Source organism: Agelaius phoeniceus, chromosome 6 (genome assembly GCF_051311805.1).
Source record: "Agelaius phoeniceus isolate bAgePho1 chromosome 6, bAgePho1.hap1, whole genome shotgun sequence".
In the NCBI taxonomy this organism is placed as follows: Eukaryota; Metazoa; Chordata; class Aves; order Passeriformes; family Icteridae; genus Agelaius; species Agelaius phoeniceus.
Genome location: NC_135270.1, coordinates 541,072 through 557,285, shown reverse-complemented (window position 1 = coordinate 557,285; position 16,214 = coordinate 541,072). Strand labels below are relative to the sequence as shown.

Sequence of the window (16,214 nt, the reverse complement as noted above, 5' to 3'; positions counted from 1 at the left end):
CTGACAGGACAGTACCACTGTCCCAGGCTTGGATTGGGCATATGAAGGGGTGAAAACAGACACAGTAAGTAGAAAAATAACAGGAAATTTTAAGTAATGTGTGTGAATTGAATATAGAAACCTTCCTCCCTGTACTTCAGAGCAGTTCTAAAGCCAAAGCAGAGGCAGAGCTGAACCAGGCACTGCTCTTGTTCCTCCCTGTCTGTGTGGATCTGAGAGCCAGCCGTGCTCATCCTGCCTTTCTTCCTTGCTGCACCCCAGGCCATTGCTGTAGGACACATTCAAGGCCCTGTGCAGAGGAGAACAAGTGGCTCTGTGGGGGTTTAAATGATCTGCCCAGTGCCCTGAAGAGCTGCTGTGCAGGTGAGCTGGGAGTGCTCATCCAGCTGTGCTGCAGCCCCGTCCTCACACGTTCACCACAGCTGGATTTCACCAGAGCCCCCGGGGCAGAGTGCAGCCACTGGCTTTCAAAACACTTGCAGAATGTTTGGGCCTAACTCTTTGGGGAGGATTTAATTTTCTTAATGACTCTGAGTAAAGTGTGCACTGCACCCACTCTGAAGGCTGAAGGCTGAGGCTCTGCACAGGCCTCTCATCTCTTGGAAACAGAACAGCTTAGCTCCTCACAGGGCTTGAGCCTTCACATTTCCCTTTTGTGGTTAAAAAAAGCACATCTTGCTAGAAGCATCTGTGCTCCCTACAATACTCAATTCACACACATGAACCACTACTTAATTTTGGTGTCTCTTTGTATTCCATACAGCAGCTCCAATGTACTCAGCTGGCTGGTTTTCAGTAGCCAATGCAGAGCACTTTCCCCACATCAAAAAGAGCTTCCTTGGCTTTTTATCTCCCAACTCCCTTGTTTCTGTTAAATAAAAGCCAGATTTTACATGAGGGCACTTCAGAGAGAGTGAAGGAGTGTGAGGGGGCTTTTAATATGGTTTTTTGGTTGCTTGTTTGTTTTGTTTTTCCTTAGGAATGGTTTACACTTAGTTTGTGTAGCTGCCTGTATTAGTGTTTCTCATGAACACATTTACTATAACACCTAGGTCTGCGCTACAAAATTTAGAAAAAAGGAAAAAACGTTGTCTCCACAGTGAACATCCTCCTTCCTCCGCCCCCAAATCCACATGGCATTTCAGCCCATTCAAGTGAAAGAAACCCTTAACCACTGACACAAATGGGAATTAAGCAGAAAAATTCCAACTCCTCATGGCAGTCTTTAAGTTTTAACCCTGTGCCTTCCTCTACCTAACAGAGCTCCAAGTGCTGTACTTCACAAAAACATGGAGAGAGGGAATTCTGTTCCTGTTCTTACGCCAGTAAATTAGAAATGACAGGAGAAGCCTAAGAGTGCCATGCACAGAGTCATATCCCAAGTCCAGAAATCAGGCAAATAATGGACCCCAACTAAGGCAGTTTTCTAACAAGACAAAGTGGGACAACTTTCCTCAGCTTCAGTGCAGGTTCCGAGCTGAGAATGTCTCAAGCACCAGAAGTCGGATGAGAGACAACCAATAAATGGAAGATGCAAAACTGCTTTACATAGCTAACAGCGACACAAGCACCTCCAGCATCAGCTGAGAACACAGGGAAGTTCATCTTGATTTTGGCTTTAGGCAGAAACACTTGTAAGGTGTAATTCCCAATTGCCAGTTTAAGCCAAGAGAGCTGAGCCTGGGTGCCATGCAACCCTGAGTCTCCCCAGTGGAAAACCACACTCTACAGCTTTCATCAAGGATAGAAATGTTATTCTGGAAGAAAACAGGATAACTGCTCCTTTCACAATGAGAAAATATCCATTACCTCAGAGTTTCACATGTGAATAATCTGGTTCAGAGCTCATTAACTTGGAGAAAAAAAAATCAACCTCGCTGCAGTGATCTCCAGAAGGCCAAAGTAACAAAGGGAATGGGGGAATGAGATTGGTGGAGGGGCAGGGATAAAGTGTGAGTGTCTAGGATAAGACAAGAAATGGCATATAATACAGAACTGAAAAAAATTTCATCTTAGTTTCTTCAAATTTCTTGTATGTCATGCAGTGTTATTACTTTTGGATAGTTTGGAGTTTATTTTCCCACCAGGCAGCCAAATTTAACTACTGTTATTAATACAAATGTCAATAACAGTTACACAGCAGTGGGAAAATACAGTTCATTCAGCATTTCATTATGGAGGTGTATTAAATGCCTCTGCAAGCCTGTCTGTCTGGTAAAGTAATCAGTGGGAGTTTTATCAAGGCTGCACATAGGCCTACCAGGAGGATTTATGGGAGCCACATGTTTCAAATTTTTGTGGATTATTCTAGAAATGTCCCTCTTGTCCAAAGCTATATTTAAAATGTGGAGCTTTCAAACCTAATTCTGTATTTCATTAACCAGGCCCAAAATGGTATTTTAGAAGTCCCATCTCAGAGAAAGTTCTCGCTAAGCATTACTGGTGGGATAGGAGGGGACCCTGAGCCACCTGTGTGCATGAAGCAGAACCTGCCCTGAGTGGCACAAGCTGCCCCTGGCTGGGGAACAGCACACAGCCTTTCTGTGGGGTTTGTGCCAATGTCCTTCCACTTTGTAATGACTTTATAATACAAGGGACAACACAGACTTGAACAGAGCTATGAGGTGGTGGGCTTTTGCATGGAATTGGGTATTCAGTTTGGGTTTTTTACAGAAACTCTTTTTTCCCATCGTACCTATAAGCGATTTGAATGCTTCTGCTCCTTCCATACTTCAGGTGTACCAATCTGCACCAAATCCTTTCTTTGATTTACAGATTCAGCCAGTGATTCTCTACACAAGCCCAAGGTCCTTTTTAGAGAAAGCCACTTTCAGACCTGTGTGCAATTTACTCTATCTCCATGTATCTTGGCAGAAACCTCCCAGACCCTGATGTGTACACGTTATCTGTTGCCTTCCTTAGACAGGAGAGAGGAGGAGAGAACCAACTGAAAATAGATTTCAAGAGGGGGAAATGTAATTTATGTCACCTGCATGACAATTTAATTGTAATTGAGGTCTATAGGTTTTTGTGCGATAGCAGAGATTTAAAGCTTGATGCAACTCAACAATGAAGGCAAGGCTTTAATAAGGCAGCATTAAGCTGGGAATTGAACAGAATCAATACTGAGAATTAGCAAGAAAAGATTATAAAAGACATTTCAGTATTCAAGGAAAAAACAGTTTTTGCATTTGATCATTTATGCAGCATACCATGGCTGTGTTTTGCCTTATTTTGGTGTTCAGAAGTGCAGCAGAACCACAAAATCAGGGAACTCAAGCAAACAGGAAAGCTTTTGGCTTTTTTATGGTTAAAATGCATGGGTAGAAACACAGCTCCATTCCAGAAATCCCATTTGCTGAAATGGAAACCAGGCAATTGAGACTATTGCAAACTGCATCAGAGATTAAACCAGCCTGCAACAAAGGAACCTTCATTCCAAATCCAGCAAATCCTCACCTTGTCTCTAACTGTAAAGGTTTTCACAGTAGATGGACACTGGAATGTTCTATAACTTCTGTTACCCCGCAGGAGCAATGCAACAAGGTCAGTGTTTAACACAAACTCCTCTTTTTCTTTTTCTTCTTCTTTTTGCCCCAATCTCTACAGGGAGGTCCTATCCAGAACCGAAAATCCAAGCGCTGCCTGGAATTGCAGGAGAACAATGAAAATGAATTTGGATTTCAAGTGGTCCTTCAGAAGTGCACTGGACAACGCTGGTCCATAACAAATGTCCTGAGAAGCTTGTCATTATAGCAGACTAAATTTTGTACCCATTTCTTTTGCTACTGTGTAGCAAGTACTGCATTGTCGCCTGCTGTACTGTATCCCTCCCGCTCCCCGTCCCCCCAGCTCCTTCTCTCCCCTTTTTGTCTCTGATTTGATTTTGTGAGTGTGTGGAAATAGGGTTTGTGGGCTGGAAATAAGAAGTTTTTATTTCACCATGATGTTTTCACGACATTTATAGAGATGCTGAATGACAGGTGACGGGTAGGCTATCCTAAAATATTTTACAACTGTAACTATTAAGCAAATGGAGAATATTTATATCTCAAACTTTTATTGAATAAAAAAGCCCAAACACTATTACTGGGTAGGTGTCTCCATGGAAATCAATTTGGAAGCTAAGTGCTGGTTTCATTGCTTCATTAACCCAAGCCTGATCCTGGCATGTTGCTGCAGAGCATCAGAATTCTGCAGACTTTGGATAAAGAGTTCTACCTGCACACCAGCAGCTACAGCAAGGGAGGATTTTCTCCAGTCTCCCTCCAGAGCTCTGTCTAGGCCACGGTAGGTACCGGTGTGCAAATACAGGGGAAAGGTCTGGGGTGTGGAGGTGTTATGTCCCCAAGTATTTTTCCTCTCCAGTACCACTTAATAAAACCCCAGAGAAAGCTCCAGGGCTCAAGTGAGGCAGGGAAGAGAATTTATTAAAAAGAAGGGAAAAAATATCCCAAGAGAAAAGCAGCAGCTACTGGAAGAAAAGTAAAATATAAACCCTGACATTTCACAGTGGGCTGGCCTCCATTTCAGTGGCTGAACCTTCCTTCCAATTCTTCATTGTTCTTACAAGTCTTTTTTTTTTAATGCAGTTGTTCCCTGGGTGCTGCAGACTTGGGTAAAAGTGGCTCCATCCAAGAGAAAAAGGGATGAATTCACTCTGCTTTTCTTCCTGCCTTGAAGGAGGTGTGAATGCAATTCCACATCTCTTCATCTCTGCTCAGACTGGCGAGGAGAGGAAATTTGATGAGGTAAACCAGAGCACTGGGATTACTAGAGTTCATTTCCAGCAGCTTTTATTTGTATGTAAATTCCCCCATATTTTGATCAGTTTTTCTTGACAATAACAGTACACCTACCACATCTACCAGCTGATAAGGAGATACTGACAATTAAAGGAAATAGAACATTGCAAGAAACCCCAAGCCGCCTTCCTACAGTACTTGCTTAAATATTTATGGACAGCAAATATCTTGTCAGGTATCATCCCTCGTGCCAGGATATCACCTAGGGTGCTTTCCCAAGGTCTCCCACTGTGTGTTCTCTCACCACATTTGCACCTGGGGCAAGCCACCAGCACCAAGGAGGAAAAAGTTGTGCTGGTGATGTGAGGAGAGCCTGCAGAGCACCTCCACATCCTCAGGGAAAAGCTGTTAGGGCTTGGTTGCTATCAGAGACCCTGGGTAATACTTTTGAAGATGGGCTGTTCAGAAGGGATCCAGCTTCCAGGAATTTATTCATTGATCTGTTTATATACTTATTTTTACAAAGCTACCGGTTTCAGGAGCACAGATGACTGACACCATACCCAGTCATTCCCAGCTGGAACTCTGACAGGAGAATTCCTGATTATCCTTGCCTGCCTGATCTTTCCAGGCTGGCCAACATCTGCTGGGAGTGACTGTGCAGGGCATGGTTTAGGATTGTCCTCTTTTGCTGGGGAAGGTTCTTTGGCTTCATCTTTCTGAAGGACCAGAATTTCATCCTCCAACACCATGTGTCTTTTTCTCTGTCTTTTATAAACAGAAGTTAATCAGTCAAAACTAATCACTGAGCCTTTTTGTGTATGGTAATCAAGAGGTAGTTGCAAAAATTATAATTAAGCAAGTAGCTGTCATATGTCATTTTATACTGGGTAGCACTGAATACTTATTTAGCTGGAGATATAAAGGGAAACAGATTTTAGAAGGTCATCCTTACATTTTACAATCAATGTAAAAATGTGTCTGTAAGCATCATTTTGTTTGCAGACCTAAATTATGTGTATTTGTGTGTGTGTATCTCTACATCATCAAATACATGTAAATTTATATGTAAAACATCAGCATGCATGTACACAGACAGCTCACTGGCCAACCACAACAGAAGCAAAATTACATTAAAGTGCACTTTCTCCAACTAGAGCCTTTTGAGACGTGCAGATAAGACACCAAAATGTCAGCTTTGGTTCACAATTACATCACTGCTACACAGATCACCTTCAGCACTGCAGCTATTTTTAATGCTGACAAAAAACACAGAACACATGATCCTTTTTCAACATTTTTTCAAGTGCATGTTGGAAGTTTTCCACAACAACTTCTCCAACCAGAATACAAAATAGCTGTGTTCACGCAGAGGCTCTGGAGGCAATTAGCAAGGCTTTTATCTAACAGTGCATTTTCTACTGATTTTCTAAACTTTCCCCCTGCTGCACACCTTGCTTTAAAAATACTTAAAAGTGCAAAAGTTGAGTCTCAGGTCTGTCCTTCATGGCTACATTTTGACAGCAAAGCAGTGTATTGTTGTTTACTGGCTAAGATGAGCTTTGCATTGTCACATGAAATGACAGTTTTACCTGAATTCAGTCTTGTTCTGAACAGTCTGAGGGGATTTTTGTGATAAACCAGCTGAAAACTGTTTAGCACTACAAAAACATACTTTTCATGATAATATATTGTTTCCAGTGAAGTCGTCTCATTTGAGGTGCATATATGATAGGATAGTTTTTCAATTGAAGAATATAATCTTAGGATATGAAAACAACAAATATATATTAGTTCAAAAGGCCAAAGGTGCATGAAATTTTAATTCCAATTTTAAAAGGAAAGAAACTGAGTAGTCTAAATAAACTAGACCACAGTTTAGAAGGTGGTGACTGCTCAGGCCTAAAAGTATGAAGAGTTCAGCCTTTAAACTCTGCTGACATTCTTGATCAGAAGTCTGTGTGGGTGGCAGTTTTGGGGTTTCTTTAATCAACAATAGCAGGCAAACATTTTAACATAGAGACTCTTTCTTACTCCTAGAGAACCAAAGCTCCTGTAAGCACACACAAAGAATGGTGTGAGCCCCAGCTTGTCATTTGGACTGATAGTCCCTTAGCTTCTCTCATTGCTAAAATCACTTGATTTCAGTGTTTTATTTCCCCATCTGCTCTAGAAGTGGCATACCAACAGCTAACCTCAGGAAGATCTGCCCATTTTCTGCAAACACAGATAGTAAAGAACCATATTTAAGTGCCCATAAATGCCAGTTATTCTCATAGCAGTTAGGAATATTTTGCTGCATATTTTGCTGCAGATGACAAGAGCACTCATTCAAATTCAAAACAAGCCACCAAAGGTTACATTCTTATTTTCAGCATCTGTTAATAAGGGTTTTCTGTGCATCATATTTTTGTGATTTACCATTATTTTATAGTTTTCTGTATTCTCCTAGACATTGTTCAGCTGTTAACACAAGAAGTATCACTTGAGTTAAATGCTCTGGAAATGCTCACAATTAAAGAGGAGATTCTAAAAATATGTCCCAAACTTGTGGACAGATCACCTTGAATAAGCACTGACAACCACAAAAAGCATCCTGTTGCACAAAAAGGACCTTGCCACCAATATTGGATGCCGAGACCTTTCTAAACAGTAGAAAAAGTACAACACAAGCAGTGCAAAGACAAGAATCAAAAGCTGTGCATGGGCAGCACTTTCCAGAACAGGTCTCGTGCTTTAGGCATTTTTGCTGACCATATCTCATCAGATCTGGCAGCCATTCAGAGAGAGCTTCTTTTATTAAGAGATGAAGAAAGATCATCACACTAAAGAAGTGAATTGCCTTGACTTTTAGTGTGCCTAACGTGCTTTGCTATTGAACACCTTTTACCTGGGCATGCATTGCAGGAGGGAAAAAAATACCACAAAACCACCAAACCTGTATCAAAGGTAGCTTTACATTTCTGGCAGGCATCACTTTCCTAATCTGCCTCACTTTCCTGTTCTTAGAAATCAGAGTCCAAAGTTCAATTGAATATCTTGGAAGGCACATTGGGTATGTGTGAGATAGCTAATCCTTCTGCCTGCAGCTGAATGCAATGTGTACCACCGCCATTTTTCTAACCTGTGTGTATTGTGCCTAGGCACTTCAATGTTAGATTTCTGTGTATTTAGCAATGAACAAAGTTAAACCCCTCTCTTACACCCAATTTTTTTAGCAGAGAGACAGGAACATTCAAAGTGTCAGTTCAGGCTTGAACCAGTTCATATTTAAATCATTTTATTGTTCCGCAGCATGACTTCCTCTACTTGGTCTCACAATCACAACTCCTGTCAAGGATGGCAAATTTAAATGATTCTTCTTGAGAGTAAAGCTTTCAGATATTAAACCCTTGACTGAATTTTCCTAGGAGAGATTGAATCACTTGGAGATTTCATCATCTGGGGAAGGGCTTGGGGGAAGCGCTGCGCTGCTGTCCAGGGCAGTCGGACTCGTTCTGAGCCTTCTTTGGGGGTCAGGGAAAGGGGGGGTGAAGGCTCGGGGCTCTGATGCCGTTGGGGGCAGCCCAAGGTGCCCAGGAGAGGGAGCCCCACGGCGGTGCAGGAGCCGGTGGGGGGCGGGCGAGGGGCGGGGGTCACGCTGGGTGCCGTCCCCCAGAGGGACCCAAAGCTGCCACCAAATGCACAGGGAAATTGCATTCCAATGTCTTGGAACAGAGGCTCATCGGGAGTTTTCTCAGCTATCCAAGCACAGAGCCCTGGAGCCAAGTCAGCCTGAGCTGCTGCATGCTTGCTGTGAGCCTTGAGGTGAGCGCGCATCATTCCGGCCTGGGATCGATTGAAATGCGCTAAGGAAACCAGCTCTGGGGAGGGAGGGAGGGAGGGAGGCAGGGAAATGCTCTCTTAACATGTGCCAATGCTTCTGTCAAACTCATCAGGGCAGGACAGCGTTCAGACTGAAAGTGTAAGAAGATGTGGAGGGAGACAGAGAACCTGACAGGAGCACCGGACTCACAAGTGCACGAATTTTGCTTTTGGCTTGGATTGAAACTCAGAAGTTGTAAGGAATTTGGAAAGGAGAAGGGACGTTTCAGAAGGAGAAGAAGAAAAAGAAGTTGTTGGTTTTTTTTACAGCCCTGGCAAAATCTTTGGTTCTAGCTAATAAAGGAAGCTAGTTGAAATAAAAAAAAGAAAAAAACATGGGTTTTTCTCCTTCATTGTTGTATTTGTTGGTGGTAGATGGTGTGTTGTTTTATTTCTTGGTCTTATTAACTCTGTGTAAATAGTTTTTTGAGTGAAGCTAACTTTCTGGACAGGTTGGTTTGTATTTGAGGTAGGATTAATTTCAAGAGGTTTCTTTCCTAGACTTCTGATAGGTATTCCTGGGATTTTGGTTTTATTTACTGCATGTATCAACAGAGAGATTTGGTAGGGCCAGCTGGGCTGCTGAAGTTCTGGGTGTTAATTTATTAGATGGCTTTTGTTAAACACAGATTAATTAAGTAAGTTAACAGCAAATTACCCAATTTATCTAGGTATGCTACCTAAACACAATGCTTTATGTCTTACCATTTTTCTGTTGTTCTGCTCCAAGTAGTTGTGTCAAAAAAGAAAGCGCTGTTATTTTTCTGAAGAGCTTTCTTCTATAACAAGGCCTTTACTCCCTTTGGATTTGAATCAGAGGAGCCAAACAGCTGCAGCTGCTCTGAGGGCTTTTCTATTCAGTGGGATTAGCCCCCTCCCTTTTCCCAGGCATCATGGGAATGGGAGGCGGGCACCATCAGGGGTATATTAACCCCAGCCTTTGCTGAGGGGTTTCATTCCCTCTCTGGGGTGTGCTGGGGTGAGGGCTCTCCTGTCATTTCAGTGACGAGGCTCTTTCAGCTTATCTCAGCTTGCTTTCAGCAGGTGTTTCTGGGCATCTAAAGCAATAGAGGCTTGGAAGATCCTGTGAAGAAAATGGCATGGAATACAGGGAGTATTTAAGGTGACAATGTCAGATTTTGTGTTTAGGGGTGATAAAGTGCATTTGCAATTTCTGGTTTTGTTCTTGTTTTGTGTTTTTATTGTTTTTAGGAGGTGCACAGCTTCCAGAGATCCCAGGTTGTGTCCAGCACAGCACTTCTTTCAGCAGATTGATCATGTCACAGGAGGCATCTGCCCAGTGTCAAAAATGATGTTTGAGATGGAGGCTTCAGGTGAGTTGAGGGTTGTGACTGGGAGAGGGAGGGTGAGCAGGTGTCCAGTTAGGAGTTATTGGGGGGCAGGGGGGTTTGCAGGCAGCAGGGTGAGAAAGGGTGTTTATTTGAGGGCCCCCCCACACAGGGCTTTTCAGAAGCACAGCAGAGGCATTCCCATGTCTTCCTCACACAAGGTCCACTGCACTCACAGGAATGCCATTGAACTTTGCTTTTCTCTAACCCAGGTGTCACTCATAATAATGCCCACAGCCTTGGAATCAGGATGAAGGTGGAGCCTGAAGGAGCCAGGCACACTCAGGAGAGGGCAAGTAGCTGACTTGCTGGGATTTGGCCCACATAACTCTGAACTCATACTTTGGTTTTGGTTTTCTTTATTGTAGCTGACCGAGAGGCTAACAGGCGATCACAGGGCCCTCCGAGGCAGACTCATTTCAGGTGCAACGTGGATTCACATCACTGATCATCCAAAAGATAAGTCTGGGTCACGGCCTGGAGAAGGGAGAGCAGCGGGTTGGGAGTTCCTGGGACAGATTGAAAAATTAGCAGAGGGAAAAGCAATCTTCTCCAAGGGGCCTCTTAGGACAGCTAAGGGGAGAGACTCCACATTTGATGGCAGCGTGCAGGCGGGCAGGGCAGAGCAGTTCCGGTCCACGTCGTGTTGTCGGGTGTACCGTGTTACCTACTGTGTCTTTGGGGTCCCTTTTGCCTTTTCCCCTCGAGGCCCTCACCACAAGCATAATGTGTCGTGTTTAACGTCCCCCCGTTTGTCACGTTCTGTGTCACGGGTGTCTGCACATATTTGTGCCGGAGCTGCTCTGCCCTGCCGCAGAGGCTGCTGCAACAGGACAAGGCTCAGGGACACGCAGTTTGTGGGGTGTGGCCGGACTCTAGATGATATTCCTAGATAGACAGAAGATGTTTGGAGCTGTGAAGATATCTTGCAGCCCTTTGACGTTTGTCCTCGCTTTCTTTCAGATGCAGAAGGATAAAATCCAGGGCAAAATCCATCCGCCCATCCCGAGTGAGGAGGTTCCCCTGAGCAGGTCAGTCACCGTTTGTCTCTGCAGGGGGAGTGTCAAGTGTGACTCTGTTACAGCTCTGTTCTTTTTCTTTTTAGGAAGCTGGACATCAGCAGGCAAGGTGAGATGGGCAAGGTGAGCATTGAGTAGCGTACAGAAGCAGTTAGTTGTTATTGCTCCAGTCTCACTTTGTGGTGCAGCTCTAAGCATCCGTTCCTGTTTCTGCGCTTCAGGCAATCCACTCGGAGTACGCCAAGCCCCAGTCACCAACCGGCCGACGCGCCGGGTTTGCCGCTCTCCCGAGCCCTGGGGAAGAATCCCGGGACTCGGCGATGAAGCCTCTGCCTTTTCTGTTTAAAGGTGTCACCAGGGTAGCCTTCAGCAATGGCCGAGGAGTTGCGGTGAGTCAGGGAAGTAGGGAGGAGGAGCGAGGCTCCGCTCAGGTTTCAGCAGCGCCACATCCCCTCGTCTCCTCTTAGCCCAGGCGTGCCCCACGACGATGGCGTCAGCCTCCGAGTGCGGCTGAAGCGTGCGGCCCCAGGAGCCGGGCATTCTTGGGAAAAGAGTGAGTGGCAGAATTGTTGGGTTTTGGCCAATGTGCTGCTGAGGTTATGCATTGATATTTTGTTTACTTTATTGGAGCAGATGAAGAAACAACAGGAAGTTGTTGAACAAGAGTGCCAGCAGGACCTTCCCAGCTGTCGAGGCAGCCTTCCCTTGCACCTGACACAGACCGGCATCCCCAGATGTCTGAGAGATAAGTAGAGGGCCACGACCCACAGAGGGGATGAAACCAGGGCGCAGGGCAGGGACCCACCGGGAGGGGTTTTTGAGTCCACTTTGGAGACGGGGGTGTGCACGAAGCGGCCCCTTAGGCCTGGGGGGGAAATAAAAGCAAAGTCTCACTTTTGATCACAGTGCTGAGGTGCGCAGGGCAGAGCAGTGCCGGTGTGTACTGTGTCATTTGTCTATTGTGTGTTCTGTGTGGTTGGATGTGTCATGTCCTTTACCTTAGGCCTTTGAGGAGCCTAGCAGAAACCCTGGCATCATTGTTAGCATCTGTAATCTCTGCATTCCTTGGCCTGGTACCCAGGCCATTGACCTTTTGACTCGGGAGCTCAGACAGGCATCAGAATTGCATCTCTCTTTGGAAGCATCCAGTCAGGTGGCTTGTCAGGTCTTGTTCTGAGCTGCACGGACAGCCGTGCTCCTCAGTGCTCCGTTATGACGGATTAGGCTTTGTAAGAATGCGAGGTTAGGGAGAGGATTCTGACCGTAGGATTCCTGGGTGTCCATCTTTGCAGTTCTTGGAATAAATCTTTCAGCCAGCATCTTCCTCCAGGGTTCTCTGAGCCTCATCAGTTTGCCATCAGTCTCACCTCGGTCATCTCCTTTTGCATTCTCTGAGTCCTTGCAGCCACTTTCCTTGCCAGGAGCTTTCTGTTCCTGTTGTGTCCCCCCTGTCTGTCACGTCCTGTCCCGTGTCACAGGTGTCAGCACACACATTTGTGCCGGAGCTGCTCTGCCCTGCCGCATAGCCTGGTGCAGTAGGAGAAGTCCCTGGGAGTTTGTAATGTGGGGTGTAGTGGGACTCTAGATGGGATTTGTAGATGGACACAAGACGTCTGGAGCTCTTAAATTATCCTGCAACAGTTTGAGTTTTGTCCTAACTTTTTTTTCAGATTCAGATGGATTAAATGTGTGCCAGAGGGCCCCATCCCGAGTGAGGGGTTTCCCCCGTGCAGGTGAGGCACCGTTTGTCTCTGCAGCAGAAGTGTATATGGTGACTCTGTTACAGCACTGTTCTTTGTCTTTCTTTTTAGGAAGTAAATGTGGATACCAGCAGTCAAGGTGAGCAGTGGAGAGAAGTAGTTGTTATTGCTCAGGTCTCAATTTCTGGTGCAGCTCTAAGCTTCCGTTCTCGTTTGTGTACTTTAGGCAATCCACTCGGAGTATGCCAAGCCCCCGTCACCAGCCAGCCGATGCTCCGGGTTTCCTGCAAATGTGAAGCCTGTGGATGTATTACAGGACTTGGTGATGAAGCCCTAAACTTTTCTATTTAAAGGTGCCATCCGGGTGGCCTTCGGCAGCTGCCCAGGAGTTGTGGTGAGTCAGGGATGTAGGGGGGAGGAGCGAGGGTCCACTCAGGTTTCAGCCGTGCCAAATCACCTCATCTCCTCTTAACCCAGGCGTCCCCTGTGGCAACGGCCTCGGTCTCTGAGTGTGCCCGAAGCGTGCAGCCCAAGCAGCTGAGCGTTCTTAAGAGAAGGGTGAGGAGCAGACTTGTGGGGTTTTGGCCGATGTGGTGCCACGATCAGGCATTGATGTTTGGTTTTCTTTAATACAGCTGTCTAAGAGACACCAGCCCGGTGCCAGCAGGACCTTCCCGGCTGACGAGGTGGCCTTTCTTTGCACCTGAGACCGGCATCCCCAGATGTCTGAGAGAGAAGTAGAGGGCTACGACCCCCAGGGGGGATGTAAGCAGGGTGCTGGTTTGGGAAATACTGCGACGGGTTTTTGAGTCCCCTTTGGAGGTGGGGGGGTGTCCATGAAGTGGCCCCTTAGGCCCCATAAAAGCAAAATCTCACTTTTGATCACAGTGCTGAGGTGCGCTGGGCAGAGCGGTCCCGGTGTGTATTGTGTCCCTTGTCTATTGTGCATTATGTGTTGTTTGGGTATCTCATGTCTCTTACCTTAGCCTTTTCAGGGTCCTGTCAGAAACCTTGGCATTGTTCTTATCGTCTGTGATCTCTGCATTTCTTGGCCTGGCACCCATGCCTTACAACCTTTGCCTGGGGAGCTCAGACATGTATCAGAATTGCATCTCTCTTTGGAAGCATCCAGTCAGATGTCTTTTCAGGTCTTGTTCTGAGCTGTATGGACAGCTATGCCCTGCCAGGATCCATTATGGCAGATTAGGACTTGAAAGAATGTGAGGACCGGTAGAGGCTTCTGACCGGTCTGATTCTCGGGCATCCATCTTTGCAGGTTCTTGGAATAAATCATTCAGTTAGCATCTTCTTCCATCAGTGTTTTCTGAGCCACATCAGCTTGCCATCAGTCTCACCTCGGTCATCTCATTTGGCATGCTCTCGTTGCTCGCAGTAATCCTTTTTGCCAAGAGATTTCTGTCTGTGTTGTGTGCCCATTGTTTGTTGTGTCCTGTCTGTCCTGTGTCACGGGTGTCTGCACATATTTGTGCCGGAGCTGCTCTGCCCTGCTGCATAGCCTTTTGTAATAGGACAAGCCCTGGGGAGTTGAAATTTTTCATGTGGGGTGTACTTGGACTCTAGATGCTGTTCCTAGATTGATATAAGGTGTTTGCAGCTTTTGAGTCATCCTGCAGGTGTTTGACATATGTTCTAACTCTCTTGCAGGTGCAGATGCATTGCATCCATGGCAGAGCACCCCATCCCGGGTGAGGGGGTTCCCCATAGCGGGTCAGTCACCATTTGTCTGTGCAGGGGATGTGTCAAGTGTGACCCTGTTACAGCGCTGTTCTTTGTCTTTATTTTTAGCAAGTATAGCAGGATCTCAGCAGTCAAGTTCAAGAGGGTAAGGTGAGCAGTAGCCTTTCTTGTTGCTGAGGTCTCAATTCCTGGGGCAAGTCTAAGTCTCCATTCTCATTTTTGTGCCTTAGGCCATCTGCTCGGAGCATGCCAAGCTCCCATCCCCAACGGGCCGCCAGACCGGGTTTGCCGCTCTCGCGAGCCCCGCGTTCCGGGCAGCCGTCAGGAACCGCCGAGGAGTTGTGGTGAGTCAGGGATGTAGGGGGGAGGAGCGAGTGTCCACTCAGGTTTCAGCAATGCCACGTCACCTCCTGTCCACTTAACCCAGGCGCACCCCACGACGATGGCATCGGCCTCCGAGCGCGGCCGGAGCGTGCGACCCGAAGAGCCGGGCCTTCTTAGGAGAAGGGTGAGTAGCAGACTTGTGGGGTTTTGGCCAATGTGGTGCCAGGATCAGGCATTGATGTTTGGTTTCCTTTGATATAGCTGTCTAAGAGGCAACGGCCCGGTGCCAGCAGGACCTTCCCAGCTGACGAGGCGGCCTTCCTTCGCACCTGACATGGACTGGGATTTCCGTATGTCCAAGAGATAAGTCAAGGGCTACGACCCACAGAGGGGATGAAAGCAGGGTGCTGGGTTGGGGCTCCTGGGGGGGAGGGGGTTGAGTTGTCTCTGGAGATGAGGGTAGCCAAGATGTGGCCCCTTAGGCCACGTAAAAGGAAAGTCTCACTTTTGATCACAGTGCTGAGGTGCGCAGGGCAGAGCAGTCCCGGTGTGTATCGTGTCCCTTGTCTTTTGTGTATTATGTGATGTTTGGGTGTCTCATGTCTCTTATCTTAGCCCTGTGAAGGGCCTGTCAGAAACCTTGGCGCCATTCTTAGAATCTGTGATCTCAGTGTTCCTCAGCCTGGTGCCCAGGCCATGGAACCTTTGACTCAGGAGCTCCGACAGGCATCAGAATTGCATCTCTCTTTGGAAGCATCCAGTCAGGTGGCTTTTCAGGTCTTGTTCTGAGCTGCACGGACAGCCGTGCTCCTCAGTGCTCCGTTATGACGGATTAGGCTTTGTAAGAATGCGAGGTTAGGGAGAGGATTCTGACCGTAGGATTCCTGGGTATCCATCTTTGCAGTTCTTGGAATAAATCATTCAGCCAGCATCTTCCTCTAGGGTTCTCTGAGCCTCATCAGTTTGCCATCTGTCTCATCTTGGTCATCTCCTTTTGCATTCTCTGAGTCCTTGCAGCCACTTTCCTTGCCAGGAGCTTTCTGTTCCTGTTGTGTCCCCCCTGTCTGTCACATCCTGTCCCGTGTCACGGGTGTCAGCACACACATTTGTGCCGGAGCTGCTCTGCCCTGCCACATAGCCTGGTGCAGTAGGAGAAGTCCCTGGGAGTTTGTAATGTGGGGTGTAGTGGGACTCTAGATGGGATTTGTAGATGGACACCAGACGTCTGGAGCTCCTAAGTTATCCTGCAACAGTTTGAGTTTTGTCCTAACTTTTTTTTCAGATTCAGATGGATTAAATGTGTGCCAGAGGGCCCCATCCCGAGTGAGGGGTTTCCCCCGTGCAGGTGAGGCACCGTTTGTCTCTGCAGCAGAAGTGTATATGGTGACTCTGTTACAGCACTGTTCTTTGTCTTTCTTTTTAGGAAGTAAATGTGGATACCAGCAGTCAAGGTGAGCAGTGGAGAGAAGTAGTTGTTATTGCTCAGGTCTCAATTTCTGGTGCAGCTCTAAGCTT

General features: G+C 46.5%; 2 long non-coding RNA genes across 2 annotated transcripts; both read left to right on the top strand.

The window, feature by feature from the left end:
• The first annotated feature begins 11,204 nt into the window (after positions 1 to 11,204).
• Positions 11,205 to 12,082, top strand: LOC143694202 (uncharacterized). The gene is made up of 3 exons (XR_013182554.1): positions 11,205 to 11,366; positions 11,445 to 11,530; positions 11,611 to 12,082. It is a non-coding gene; the product is annotated as an uncharacterized LOC143694202 (long non-coding RNA).
• Positions 12,083 to 13,311: 1,229 nt separating this feature from the next.
• On the top strand, positions 13,312 to 14,766 carry LOC143694201 (uncharacterized). The gene is made up of 4 exons (XR_013182553.1): positions 13,312 to 13,442; positions 14,343 to 14,383; positions 14,484 to 14,525; positions 14,606 to 14,766. It is a non-coding gene; the product is annotated as an uncharacterized LOC143694201 (long non-coding RNA).
• The last annotated feature ends 1,448 nt before the right edge of the window (positions 14,767 to 16,214 follow it).